At 36.9% G+C, this 15,905-nt stretch overlaps 1 pseudogene; it reads right to left on the bottom strand.

Annotated features, from left to right (window-relative positions):
* Nucleotides 1-5,148: 5,148 nt before the first annotated feature.
* LOC115966745 lies at nt 5,149-14,777 on the bottom strand (annotated as a pseudogene).
* Nucleotides 14,778-15,905: the final 1,128 nt, after the last annotated feature.

Raw genomic sequence — 15,905 nt, 5'->3', positions numbered from 1 at the left:
ACCTAAGTTTAAGGGTAAATTATAACTTACCCACTTGTGGTTTGGCCAAAATTTAAGTTACCTACCTGTGGTTTGAAATTTAACACTTTACCCACCTGAGGTTTGACTGAAATTTAAATTACCTACCTGGGGTTTGAAATCTCATTATGCAAGTGTCCTGTTGGATTCTTTTTGAACTTATTTAATCTCATCTTTTTATATTTTTTGTGTTTTTGGAGGAGAGAAACATAAAAGTGGAGCAAAATTGTATATTTAGCCATGTTTTTAACATAAATGGGTTACAAAACTTTAATTGAGTTAACCTTTGATGGGTAAAGTATCAAATTTCAAACCACAAGTAGACAATTTAAATTTTGGCCAAACCACGGGTGGGTAAGTTGTAATTTATCCTAAGTTTAAACCCTCTTGGACTCCCACCTCGGTCCTCACTCCTTATTTATTTATTTATTTTTGGGTGAGAAACGGCTCACTTCCACCACTTGTTGTAAGTTTTAAAAAAACGACATGTATGTCTTTATTATATTTTAGATAGATGTTTATGATTAAGAAGTGAAATTTAAGACTGCTTTGCAATTTGACAAGTGTCAACTGTATAATCATAAGTGAGAATCAATCTTTGTTGGAATTTTTTGGATTAAGAGTTTTTTCAAACTCGCGAGGATGTTGCTATGAGTTACTTATCTCTTGATTGGCCTGTGCTTAACGTTAGGATTCCAAAATTGCCTACTCATCTCTGTTCGTTTTGCTGATTTAAGGTATGTATAATGATTGAGACTCTTATCAAAGAGACAACTTACATCGTATTAAATGTTATGTGAGGATGTGAGAATGTATTTAATACGATGGTGATAATGAGTTATGCTTAAAATGTGATTTTTTTTTTTTTTTTGAGAAAGAGGGACTTTTTATTTTTATTTTTTTTAAGAGTTTCAATCTATGGCATCGGCCCTTGATATAGCTCTTTATCATTAGACTAAAACACTAATCGATTTTTGATGTAGACGAGGATTGAATCCTAAATTTCTTATTAAACAATTAAATATTTTACCAGTTGAGTTAAAGATATGATGCAAACCAATAAGTTGATCCAGGAGTTAGGCAAATAATATAAATAGAAGAGGTTATGAGTTATGACCCGTGGCTAATCCGTTCAAAATTTCAAATTGATGGAGTTTGAAGTTTAATGTGGGCTTGGCTCCTTGCTAAAAGCCCAAGTTGGTTATTCATCAAAAAATAAAAAGCTCACATTGGTTAAAGCCCAGAGTATGCTGGGGCTCATGGCCTAGCCAAGAAATATATCTAATAAACTAGGCAATGACTTAGACCCCCAAAATTTTAATTACGACTAAGTTAGTTAAGATTAATCTAATAAATAAATTCTTTTTCCTTTCAAAAAAAAAAAAAAAAAAAAATCTTTTTCATCCTTCTTTTTCCCCCTCAAAAAAGAAGAAGAAGAAGATTAATCTAATAAATAATTCTAAATATACGTGATTAACCAAATCAACAAAGCATAAATTAAAACAACTGCATGGATACACATATTAAATCAATTCAATAAAGATAAAAGACAGTAAGTAAAGGGAAGTAAATCCAAGATAACACTAGATGCATTGTTGAAAAGGAAAACTAGAGTACTTGGTGTAAAAATCTCTCCATAGCTAGATTGCAGAACGATCCTCTAGAATGAATTGTTATAGTACAAAAGGTTACAACAAAGACTTTCCTGTTATAGTTTCTAGAAATGCTTTATAATTTGAGTTTAGAAAGAAGACCTGTGCTATATTTATGTGTTTGTACTTGGTAGTTTGGTCTTTAGCTAGAAGACCTATGCTGATTACATAAAAATGATAAGATAATCTTAACAATTGTTGATGCTCATTTTGGGAAGCCCAGTAGAAAAAAGAAGCCCAGTAATATGGGCAGAAAAGAGTTAGTAAGTGGATAGAAAAACTATTAAATCCAAGCAGTAGGAATAATGGATTACGGATCCATGAAATAAACAAATGGGTCTTAAGGAAGCAAATGGGCCTAAAGGAGCCCGGAGAGAGTGAAATAGCAAACCCATGGGTAGTATGTGATGTAGAAAAGTGAGAATGGGCCACAGCAAGCCCGAAGTAATGCAAGCAAAGAAAGTAAGGGGTTGATGGCAAGCCTATGAGCCCCAAGGATGAAGGATAAGGTAATTGGACCAGGAAGCCAAAGGAGTTAGTAAAACCCATGGGAACGCAGAGTTAGGAAAATGGCCAAGGAAGCCCAAAGAAAGCAAATGGGCCAAGGATGCATAGGAGGAAATAAATGGGACAAAAGAGCCCACAAGCAAAGTAATACAAAGCCCAAATGACCATATTGAGTCATTGAGAGAAGAATAAGCAATAGGCCCAAAGAGGCTTAGCAGGCTGGGGTCAAATAACATCATAGTGGGAATGGCAGAATGGAACGGCAAGAAATGGTAGCAAAACTGTAGAAGGAGCAAAAGGGTAGGCTGAAGGAAGAAAAATCCACAATCAAGCAAAGCCCGGATCCTAAAGGGAGTGGGCTATAGAGAATGAGGAATCAGAAAGTAGCTCACGCCATAAGAAGTCAAGGATGGGCAGCAGAATGTGCAGAGGAGTCTCCAGACCATGGCAAACACAGCGAGCAAGTTTTGGGCACACGCAGAAGTTGAGCACGCGCAAAGCCCAAACTTCACCAGCCTGTACCCGGCCAATACAGGAGGTGGTGGGTCATGGGTCAGAGGTAAGAGGGTATGGTCTGGTAGTGGGAAGAGGGGAAAACCTATTCTGGGGTTCCTACTTAGGCTCTTTTAGGGGAAATGTCTTGCTGGGATGACATATCGCCCAAAAGAAGTAAGGATGAGTTGGAACCACTAGGTGCATGCCATGAGGGATGGAGGGAGAGATAGAACCCACACTGTAGCAGGTAAGAGTGCCACGGCAAACAAAAAAACAAAATCGTCTTCTTTGTTTGGTGATGGGGAGTGGCACGGCTAGCACAGGTAAAAGGTGCTGGTTGAGCGGTTGACGAACCAGGTTTGGTCGGCAAGGACACCCAGACCAGACAAAGGTAGTTAAAGGTTAAAATAGTAAAAGCCAATCACGGCAAATATTATATAAGAGACCCTTGCCGTGCACAGTAGAAAGGGGATCAGAATCGCGATAATAGTAACCTTTAGGAGAAAATCACAACACGGAAACAAATACTGAAAAAAGAAGAGAAAAAGAAAGAGAAAAGGAAAATTAGAAATAAGGAAAGAAAACAGAGAGATAGAATGGTAGGTATGCACCAATAGGTTGATCCTCTCTCTCCCACTATAAGTCCTGCTCTTTACCAAAAGTAAAGGATTCTTTTGGGCACAAGTCATTTATGTTCGTTTCTTTCAAAGTGATTAATTTCCACGGCAAGATTTTCCCTGAGAGATTATTCGCATTGAGGAAAACAGTTTCCCTCATTAGTCTTAGTCTTGTGACATAACTTGGCATAATAGATTAATCTTTTTCTTTCTTTTGCTAACTCATGCCTTACTTGTTTATTTCCATCATTTTCTTTACAAGGCTTTTCTTATCGTTGTGATTATCATTCTAATTGGGGATTATTTATTCACTTTGTCTAAAGGCAAAAATATTTTCTTTTATTATTATTATCATGTCTGCTTGCCATGACTCATCTAAAGTAGCTCCGTCTGCCATGAGCATAGGAACGAAGTTCCTGGCAAACGAGGCATAGTTTGTGCACAAGTCAGACCAAAGTGAGTTGCAGTTGGACCGATCTCAACTCCCTTACTCAGAATACTTGGGCCCAGTACAGTAGAAGGCAGCCCAGCCCAACATTGCAAAAAGGCCCACAACAACAATATATAGTTAAGTCTTTATTTTTTGGTTGGAATTTATACCCAAAGTAACAATTTTGAAAATTGCTTATCTAGACCTTTAGAGCATTTTCATTAGCTATGTAAATTTTTTTATCTATTTTAGTATAAGAACTTTTTTATTTTTTTTTATTTTTTTTATATATATATATATACTCACTTTTCAAAATACCTTACATCAAATGATCTATTTTACACTATATTTCATTAAAATATCAAATTTTCTTGATTTTTTTAATTGTTTTTCTTTCTTTACACATAACAACCACCATCCACTCTATTCCTTCATCCTCAAAATATGTAAAAAAAGAATAAAAAACTAAATGCAAAATGAATAGTCCTAATGTAAAAATACATTCTTAATTTATAACAGCACTATTCATTTTTTTTTTTTACGTAGCAACTGTGTATTTTTACACAACTTTACATGACCTGATGTGGGTGAATTTTAAATTTAGTTGGCTAAAATGTGGTATTTTTTCTATTATACAAGCATTGATGCCAATGCTCTTACTTTGACTTTAAATATAGAAAACACACTTTTTCGTATTTTTACCAGACGCTTATTCGTGGTTTTAAAAATTGTGTTTTCAAAACAAACGATTTAAAATTATTTATTTATTTTTGTAAAACACACTTTTAAAAACAACCTATCCAAGCAGATCCTAAATCTTTCATTGTGCGATACACCATTAATCACAAGGAAAGAAAAAAAGTTAAGTTCATATCTATGAAGTTTTCTTTGTGCGATACACCATTAAGATATGGAATATCGTTAAAATTAAGAACGTGTTGATTGGTAGTTCAGCTATGAGCACAATCTCTAACACGATTATTCCCATTCTCTTCACGAAATTGTTTGGCATTCAAACCCAAATTGATATGTATGCTCTCGTAGAGTTCATGGGTTAATCTCTCATTATTAGTTTCAATCATCATCTTGAGAGCCTACTCCCTACAATCATCTCTTAATGTAGACTTTTTTGCCATAGCATGATGTTAAACGTGCTATGATATTAATTGACGCGAGATAGAAACACAACGGGGCTAGATCTCCTTCGGCCAAAAGTAAACCCATAAATCCAGAAAATACCACCTCGGCTTCTTATTATGGAGAAAAACATTGAATTTAAGGGCCCGTTTAATAAGAGATTTCTAATAATATTGTTTAAATTTTGTGAAAATATGTTTGGGTGAAAAAATGTGTGAAAAAATGTGTTGTGGTATTTAAACTTTAAACAACATTTTTTGTTGTTTAAACACTGTTATCAAACGAGGCCTAAGTCACTAAAAAGAAGCAAAAATATGACATTTAGTAAATGTCTTAAACAGAGTTGAATCTTTTATTTCTCTTATAGGTGTATTTGTTTTCATTGATCAAGCTTGCTTCCGGCAACATTCACTACGAATCTGTATCTAACATCATTCTTCTCCACCCTTTCAATGGCTTTGTTAACATAATCCATCTTGACAACTTCAATTGTGAAACTCAGGTCCTTCTCTTTGCAGAACTCAAGCATCTCTTCTGTTTCCTTAACACTCCCAACGTAGCTCCCAGTAATTGTCTTCCTCCCTGCACAAATTGAAGCAAACAAAGCAAATCACTCACTATTAGATCCCATAAAATGCAATAAATGTTTCAGTTTTTGTAAGAATTATAAGTTCTTTGACGTTAATTTTTGAGGCAAGTCCTAAGTACAGTACTTAAGTGCTGTTCTTTAAATTTCCCTCTTAAAATTCTATCATGTGAATTTTTTCTCATGAGAGGGAAATGTATTTTTTAATTAAGGAACCATATGGTTGAATCTTAAGAGAAGAACCTAAGGAACAATACTTAAAATACTGTACCTAAGTTTTGTCTAAATTTTTGAGGAATGTTACAACCACAAACTATTTTATATAGTAACATTTTTACAAATTGTTGATGTGATAAATTTCTTATTGATTTTCATTTAGGCCTACTAGTAACATCACTTTTTCATTTACCAATAATTACTTATCACATAAGTTTGTAAATTTTTTTTACTATCTACCTTTACTCTTAATTTTTAAAGATAAAGTCCAAGGGACAAAACACGACTACCACCAAACCCAGTGGAGTTGGTCGAGTGGGTGGGTACTCGATCTCAAAGTGACTGTCTTGGATTTGACCGGGAGCTCTCCAGTTCAAGTCCGGGTAATAGCACTTTGAAAAAACTTTCTGGGCCAACGATTTACCCCGTTATGGGCCCTCTCGTTACAAACAGTGATTAGTTTCTGGTTGAAAGTTTTGAGAAAAACTATGGGAAACCAAAAAAAAAAAACACGACCTCCAAAAACATTAATTACACAAAAAAGATTCGGTCTTTGACCAAAAGAATAAAAATTGTAGTCTCCAATATAGCATTACCCTAAAAAATTAGAAACCAGAATTAAAATTTCCAATCTTTGACTAAATTTTCTACCTCTAAATCCCAGTTGAAAAAGAGAGAATCTTACCAAGCAGAACCGCTGGAGTGAGAAACTGCAGAGGGGTATTAATAATACCCATCAAGATCAATTTCCCATCTAACTGCAACAAAGAAAGTTAAGGCTCAAGAGGGTCAAACACAGGCGCAGTGTGAATACTGTAATCCAGTGTGTCAGCCATTTCCTGCATCTGAGTGGCATCAGAGCTGACCAAGTACTCATCAGCACCAAGATGGTCAAATGCCTCCTCTCTCTTCTTATTCGAAGAGCTTATTACTGTCACATGGTGGCCCATGGCCATCTTCACCCCCATGTGTCCCAATCCTCCAAGCCCCAATATCTCACCTCTCAACCCACTCTGCTTCAACCCAAAGTGATTCAGTGGACTGTAAACTGTCACTCCTGCACACAATAGTGGTGCTGCCTGTTCTGGGTCCGTCCCATCTGGTATCTTCACCACAAACCTATAAATTAAAAGAAATAGATTCTAGTATTTTGGCACACCCATAGCTTTCTTGTATTGCAAGAAAGAAAAAGAGTTTTTTTTTTTTTTTTTTAATTTTTTTAATTTTTTTTTTATCATATTATTATGTGAAAGAAATATGGTTGTGAGTATGAATTACTTTTGGTCTACAACCATGGCGCTTGCAAAGCCGCCTTGGGTGGGTTTGTCATCAGTGTAAACGTCGTTAAGGGACAAGATTGTCTTGTTGCAGTATTGCGGGATGTCGTTTTTGCATGGGTGGCAGTTTCTACAGCATCCAATGATGTATCCCACTCCCACCATGTCTCCTGCTCTGAACTTGCTCACGTCTGATCCCACCTCAACTAGCTCGCCTACCACTTCATGCCTGTTTCAGTTTCCATTAATAATGATAAAAATTAATCAAATAAGCTCAAAAAATGAGAGAAAAAAGATAGAATCAAATCATGACAAGCATTAGAAGATGGATATAAATTGATAAGTAAATAAGGAAAAAAGCAAGTGGGAGTGTGTTTTAGTGTGTACCCAGGAACCATTGGATAGTTGGACTTGCCAAAATCATTCTCGATCAGATGAATATCAGTGTGGCAAATTCCACAGCAGATTACTTTGACGTAAACATCTTCTGGGCCAGTGTTTCTGCAGAAAAAAAAAAAGAAATATGTTTGATTGTGGGAGAAACTCAGATAAAATTAGTGGAATATATGTGTCAAAAATTAGAGAAAAGAGAATCAAAGCATGGATTTGAGATGTTTACCTGAGAGTGTAGGTATATGGAGATAGAATTCCCGAAGGTTCTCTGGCTGCCCATCCTGTTGTAGTCCTTTCCGCCTCAATGCTACTCTCTCTCTCTCTCTCTCTCTCTCTCTCTCTCTCTCTCTCTCTCTCTCTCTCTCTCTCTCTCTCTCTCTCTCTCTCTCTCTCTCTCTCTCTCTCTCTCTCTCTCTCTCTCTCTCTCTCTCTCTCTCAAACACACAATTGTGAGAAAGAGAGAATGGGTGAGTGAGGATGTGGAGGAATGAGAAAAGCTAGCATATATATAACCATGCAAATTAATGTTAATGTCCTGTCGGTACATTTACGTGAATACAAATCCTTTGTACCATTTTTTGTATTTCATTTTATGTTCCATTAATTATAATTTGTCATGTGTTTATTTTTTTTCCATTTTAAACTTTGACTATTTATAAGAAAAATTAAATAAATACATGGCAAGTTGTAATTGGTAGAATATAAAATGGAACACACAAAATGATATAGATGATTTGTATTCCATTTATGCACCATCTTACACACATTTTTAAATTAAAAATTGACTTGATGTCATAGTTTTTGTTTTTGTGCAAAAGTAGCATTTGTTTATGGTTGTGTGTAATAGACAGCACCCTATAATTAACGGGACCAAATGGAAGGAAATGAAAGCAAATGAGAAAAATTGACGTCTGATCATGAGTCTCTAACTCGAGAGAACAGTGGCGTAAGTAAGGGTACGGTATGTGAACTCCGGTTGGTGGAGTGATCCATTGCTTTCGGGTTCCAGCCACACCGCCACTTTGTCTACATCCACAAGATAAAAGGGTCCCTTTTATCACCTGAGGCCGCAAAGGTTGTGTAATGGTAGAAAGCCCTCAAACTCTTCACCTTGCAAAGTATGAGGTTGATAATTGATTCGAGCATTATAATCTATTATATTTTTAAATCTTAATTTTAAGATATAATTATATTTTTATGTAACTTATTATTTTCAAGTAAAATAAACTAATAAAATCAATTTACTTCAGACGGACCCTAATAAATTGATCACTTTTATACATCTTCATCTTCCATTGATTTTTATGTGGAGTGAAATTAATTCTAAAAGAGACTTTGATTAAAATTGGTGTTCTATAGAAATAAATTAATGAACTTTTCTTATTCACAAATGCAAGCACTACAATTTAATTGTAAAAATCTAGTATGGATGCGTGATACCGTGATTTGACATGATTAGTGAATGAAATGTATGAAAGTTGATGCATGTGAATATGATGTTATTGAGTTTTTAGTATGAGTGTATTGATTTCAAAGAAATGTTACTAGTTTGTAATTCTTTGTACATACACAAATACATTTAAGAACAATAGAAGTAAGATATATATTAAATAATTTAAAGAAACCCATGTAAGGATATTTTATGTTAGAATATGTCAATTATTTATTTTTGATTATTTCATTATATTATAGAAAAAATATATAGTTTATTGACCTATTTATATATTCAATTTTTTGAACAAGGTAAAATTTTGAATGAAAATTATATTTGAGTTAATAACAAGAAAACTATGTAAGGATATCAATTGTTAGAATATAAAAATTGTTTATTCTTGATTAATTCATTATATCTATGTATAAAAAGCACGAATGCACAAATTTATAGTAGCTACAGTGCTTTTTTGGTTTGTTCAATTGGTACTGTAGCTATAGTAGCTACAGTTTTTTTTTTTTTTTCCTGGGTAATATTATTCGGTTTGTTGACTCAACTCTTTTTTATTTATTTATTTATTTTTATATAATCATATGAGACTTGTTTGTATATATAAAATAATAATATATTAACACAACAAATTGTCATAATATTTTCACAAATTGTTAAGGTGTTAATTCCTTATAGGTCAAAATAAAATATCATATTGAAACTAATCACAATTAAAAATGAAGATATTGGGAAAAAAGAAATGCTATATCCACAACATTTCTCATAATACTTTCATAACAAATCATAAGTGGTAAATTATTATTGGTTCCAATTTAAACTTACCAATAAAATTACTTTTTTGCCAGTCAATAACAACTTATAACAATCTACTACTTATAATTTGTTGTGAAAATATTGTAGATATAGAATTTCTTTTGTGAAAATTTTAAGACATCTTGTTGTCGTCATAATATATTCATAATTGTTGAAGTGTCAATTCTTTACAAGTCAAAATAAAATATAACAAAATTATGAAGGTATTATTATTATGAGATTGTTGTACCCCATTCTATTGTATTTCTAGAAATTGTTTTTGGTTAAGCCAACTTTGTTGATTCAAAATTCACTGTTTCGCATCCAGTTTTCTTGGGTTGACTTTTTGTATTTTTATCTTTAGGCAAAATTTTAAGTAAAAACACACTTTTACACACCAAAAATCAAAAACTTAGGATAAAATCACTTTTCATCCTTTATATTTGGAGTAGTTCACAATTCCTCCTTAAAATTTAAAATAAATCAATTTTTCCATTAATATTTTGAAAAATAGCAAATATATCATATTGTTATTCTCTCAGTTAAACCCTGACGAAAGTTTATGATTCTTAAAATATTCTATTGTGTAATGTCTGTAGTGGGCCTTTTTGCGCCTTTGGGCTAGGCTGCCTTCTACTACATTGTGGCCCAAGTGTTCTGGGTAGGAGAGTCAGGACCAGTCCAATTGTCACTCACTTTAGTCCGGCTTATGCACAAACTATGCCTCTTTTTGCTAAAACTTTGGTCACAAGCCCATAGCAGGCAAAACTGCTACAAAGAGTTATGACAGACATATATAATGGGACAATAATAAAGGTAACACACTTGCTGTTCAACGAAACAAAACTATTGCAAAAGAGTTACGGTAGATTAATATAATAAAAAATAATAATAAAAGAGATGTGCTTACTGCCAGGCAAAAAAATTAAGGGATCCTAAATTAAAATAAGGAAAAGAATGATATAGCAATAAGGAACACATTATAAGTAAAATTGCAAAGACAAGAAAGGAAATAATAATGATAAGTAACGAAATCAAAGAAGGAAAATGTTAGTTTGCCGTGTTAAGTTGTGTTACGGGACTAATTCCGAGGAGGGAACCATTTCCTTAATGTGGATAAACTCGTAGGAGGATCCTGTTGTAGAAATTATCCATTTTGAGGGAACGGGCCTAAATGGCTTATGCCCTAAGCGAATACTTTATCTCCAATAGAGGGTAGGCTTTTGGAGGGAAAGAAGGGATTAGCTTATTAGTGCATGCCTGCCATTCCACACTCTTTATTTCTATTCTTGATTCTCTTTTCTTTTTTTCTCCGTTTTGTTACTTTAATTCTTTCCCACTCTTTTCTTTCTTTTTTTCTTAGTGCTTACTCATGTAGTGTTATGGTGATGGTGGTGCTATAATTCTCTCTTAGTGGTTACTATTGTTGCGATGATAATACTGTGCATGGTGAGGGCCCTTTATATACTGCCTGCCGTGATTGGTTTTTACCATTTTAACTTTTAACTACTTTTGTCTGGATTTGAGTATCCTTCCTGACCACTCACTGGTTTGTCAGCTGGCCAGCCATAACCACTTACCTGTGCTAACTGTGCCACTTTCCATTACAAAAAAAACTGTTTTGTTTGCTTGTTCACTGTGGCAGTCTTATCCATTATAGTGTGGGTATTCTTTCTTGCTATCCCTCATGGCATGCACTTAGTGGTTCCAACTAATCTTTCCTTTTTTTTGGGTGGTATGTCATCCCAGTAAGACATTTCCCTCAAAAGAGTTTGAATGGGAACCCTAGAATAGGCTTTCCCTTCTCCCCACCGCCAGACCATACCCTCTCTTACCTCTAACCCATGACCCACCACTCCTGTGGGCCCCGCACACCTTCATAATTTGTATACAATCCTACCATCAGGGCTTCAAACCTTGACAAATTGTGGTGTGTCATCTGACTTCATAGTGGGTGCTTCCTTCATTTTCTTATTTTGCGATAGCAGCTTCCTCAGATCGGGTTCTGGATCACTTTGGATGTCCTCCCACCTAGGTATGAAGTTACCTCGTGGTTTCGATATTGAGCTCTCCCCAGATGGTGCCCATTAGTCGTAGAACATAGTTTCTACTAAATGAGCCTCTGCCTTCTCAAACGGTGATGGATTTGCTGCTATGTGTATCATTCTGCCATTCAACCTTCCCTTCACACACTGATGATAGGTGGACGAGACTAATCAGTGCTTATGTAACCATGGTCTTCCCAGAAGCACATGGTACGAGACTTCCATTTTTACCACATGGAAGCGGGCTAGGGAGGCTATTGGACCCACCTTCAGCCATAACTGAATGTGGCCTGTGGTGTACTCATCTCTTCCCCCGAATCTTGTCACTTCCATTGGGCATCCCTGAATCTTCCTCTTTGAAATTCCTGCTGCTTGGAGAGTGCTTAGTGGGATAAGATTTATGGAAGCATCCGTATCAACCAAGGCTCTCTTGATGGGAATTTGATTTATAGATGATGCTAAGTAAAGGGGCATCTTGTGATCTAAGTACCCCACTTCCATATCCTCATCACTAAAAGTGATCTCACTTGACTCCTACAGGAGAGCTCTGTCACCTGCGACTTCAACTGTTAGACATTCTATCCCTGCCCTGTGAGCCCCAATTGGTCGAACAAATTCTTGACTTAGAACTCTTCTATAAGGTGGTAATTGCTGCAGTTGGTAGGGTTGGACTTTCTTCCTCGTCCTCCTCTAGATCTGCGTAGATCACAATAGCTGCTACACCCTTCCTTTTTTGGTTTGGGAGTGGGTTTTTTTGAACTTCGGGCTGGGACAACTCCAGAGTCCCTTCCTTGATTCTGCGGTGCACTAGCCTGCGAAGTGCCCAACATTCTGTAGTAGGATGATGCATATAGTTGTGCAAGCGGTAAAAACGTGGGTCCTTCCACTCTTCTTCTGTGGGTTTTCTGGACACCTGATAGGGCTTAAAAACTCCGTCTGCTATTCACTTATCTAGGAGCACATCTAGCTCCTTTGGAGTGCATGGTAGTGGTGGAGGGGTATCATATTCCCTTCCATTAGCTTTCCTTTTTCTTTCGCCAACAGATACTGCCATAGTCTGTGGGGCGTTCCTTTTGTCAGAACTGGGCCTCATTGATTGAGCAGTCTTCCTGGCTTTCTGCAACAATTATGCAAACAAGGAGATTTCCAAGTTTTCCAAGACGGCTTTGTACTCCCTGATCATATTTGTCATACACATTTCCACCAATGTTTTTTCTTCACAATTATCATAGTAGTCAAGTGCTATGTCCCTGAATCTTTTGACGTATTCCATTAAATCCTCACTGTTTCTTTGCTTGGTTGCTTGCAAGGTTGCAAGCGTTACTGTTTCCTTTCCATGGAAGTATTTGGTGCAAAATACATCCACCATGTCATCCCAAGTTCGGATTGACCTTGGCTTTAGGCCGATTTACCAAGTGTATGCTTGGCCACATAGTGATTTAGAAAATTCCCGAAGACATAAGTTCTCGTCTGCCACATAAGGGCCAATAGTATCAACAAACTTACTTACGTGCTTAACAGCACTTCCCTTCTTGCCATCATACTGTGTAAAAACTCGTGGTTCATACTTCTCGGGGTATGGTTTGCTAAGTATCCTCAATGGGTAAGGAGGTCTTCGTGCATAGAATCTCTCCTTAAGTGCTCTGGCCCTCTCTTGCTCCGAGAGAGCTGCTACTTTAGCTATAGTAATGAAACGTTGTTCTGCATTCTGCGGAGCACCTCTAACTGGTGTCTCCTCTTTATCTGCTGTATGCTTTGGGTTATGTTGGCTCCTTTTCTCCTTCGTCTTGTCTGTTTTTGGCTAACAGATTTCTTCCATCATTTGCTGCTGCGAGTGTTGCAACGATTGCAACACCTTAATTAAACGTTGGCATTATTAGTGTGGATCCTTGGTTACGGTTGGGGTTTAGCCTCCACTCTGTTGATACCATCTGCCTAGTTAGGCTGCTATTGGTGAGGCATTGTTAACCTCGACTCTGCTTGTGAGGGCATGCCACCCATGTTTCGTGTCATTCTAGATTTTGGGGGCATTGCTTGTGAGGGCTTTTGTCCTCTGTCCATGTCTGTTTCCCAACTTCCCAACAGAGTCGCCAATTTAAATGTGGTGAGCCTTTTTGCGCCTTTGGGCTGGGCTGCCTTCTGCTACACTGTGCCCAAGTGTTCTGGGTAGAAGAGTCAGGACCGGTTGAATTGCAATTCACCTTGGTTTGGCTTATGCACAAACTATGCCATTTTTTGCTGAAACTTTGGTCACATCCCTATGGCAGGCGAAATTGCTACAAAGAGTTATGGCAGACAGATACAATGGGACAATAATAAAGGTAACACACTTGCTGTTAGATGAAACGAAACTATTGCAATAGAGTTACTCTAGATAAATATAATAAAACAATAATAAAAGAGATGTGCTTACTACCAGGCAAAACAAATAAGGGATCCTAAATTAAAATAAGGAAAAGAATGATATAGCAACAAGGAACATATTATAAGTGAAATTACAAAGACAAGAAAGGAAATAATAATGATAAGGAATGAAATCAAAGAAGGAAAAGGTTAGTCTGCCGTGTTCAGTTGTGTTACGAGACTAATTCCAAGGAGGGAACCATTTCCTCAACGTGGGTAACCTTGCAAGAGGATCCTGTAGTAGAAATTATCCACTTTGAGGGAACAGGCCTGAATGGCTTATTCCCCAAGTGAATCCTTTATCCCCAATAGAGGGTAGGTTTTTAGAGGGAGAGAAGGGATTAGTCTATTGGTGCATGCCTACCATTCCACACTCTCTATTTCTCTTCCTGATTCTCTTTTTCTTTTTTCTCCATTTTGTTACTTTAATTCTTTCCCACTCTTTTCTTTCTTTCTTAGTGCTTACTCATGTAGTGTTATGGTAATGGTGGTACTGTAATTTTCTCCTAATGGTTACTACTATTGCGATGATAATATTGTGCACAGCAAGGGCCTTTTATATACTGCCTGTTGTGACTGGTTTTTACCATTTTAACTTTTAACTACTTTTATCAAGATTTGGGTATCCTTCCAGACCACCCATTGGTTTGTCAGCTGCCCAGCCACCACCACTTATCAAGATTTGGGTATCCTTCCAGACCACCCATTGGTTTGTCAGCTGCCCAGCCACCACCACTTACCTGTGCTGGCTGTGCCACTCCCCATTACAAAGAAAACTGTTTTGTTTGCTTGTTCACCATGGCATTCTTATCCACCACAGTGTGGGTATTCTTTCTTGCTATCCCTCGTGGCATGCACCTAGTGGTTCCAACTCATCTTTCCTTCTTTTGGGTGGTATGTCATCCCAGCAAGACATTTCCCCCAAAAGAGTTTGAGCGGGAACCTAGAGTAGGCTTTCCCTTCTCCCCACCGCTAGACCATACCCTCTCTTACCTCTGACCTATGACCCACCACTCCTGTATTGGTTGGGTACAGGTTGGTGGTGCTTGGGCCTTGTGCGTGCTTCACTTTCGTGTATGTTCAAAGCTTGTCTGCCGCTCATGCGTTTGCCATGGACTGGAGGTTCGTCTGTGCATTCTGCCGCTCATTCTTGACCTCTTGTGGCGTGAACTGTTTTCTGATCCTCCATTCTTTATGGCTTGCTTTCTCCAAGGGCTGGGCCTTTCTTGATTATGGACTTTTCTCTCTTTTAGCCCACTGTTTGCTCCTTCTGTTGGCTTGCTAGTATTCCTGCCATGGCATTTTGTTATTTCTGCAGCGGCGCTATTTGGTCCATGCTTATTGGGCCTCTTTTGGGCCTACTGTATACTCTTCTCTCAATTGGTTACAATGACCCAGTATGGTCATTGGGTTTATACTAATGCTACTTTGGGCTTTCTTGACTCATTACATTACTTGTGGGCTCCTTTGGCCCATTTCTTTCTCCTTGGGTTTCCTGGCCCAATTATCATATCCTTCATCCTTAGGGTTCATAGACTTTCCATCAACCCCTTACTTTCTTAATTCATTACTTCGGACATGTTGTGACCCATTCTTACTCTCTACATCACATAATACCCATGGGTTTACTACTTCTTTCTCTGAACTCCTTTGGGCCCATTTGCTTTCCTCAAGGCCCATTTGTTTACTTTATGGGCCTATGACCCATTATTCCTGCGAGGGTTTAATCGGTTTTCTCTCAATCCTACTAACTCTCTCCTGCCCATATTGCTGGGCTTCTTCCTGCTATTAGGCTTTTCCAAAATGAGCATCAACAATGTCTAAAATACTCCCACTAAATTTTAACATCCAAAATTTATTTTTCATGTATTTTGAGTTTTAGATGATAATAAT

This window comes from Quercus lobata, chromosome 11 (assembly GCF_001633185.2).
Source record: "Quercus lobata isolate SW786 chromosome 11, ValleyOak3.0 Primary Assembly, whole genome shotgun sequence".
NCBI lineage: Eukaryota > Viridiplantae > Streptophyta > Magnoliopsida > Fagales > Fagaceae > Quercus > Quercus lobata.
Note: the sequence above shows the minus strand (reverse complement) of the source record. Positions and strands in the feature narration are given on the sequence as shown.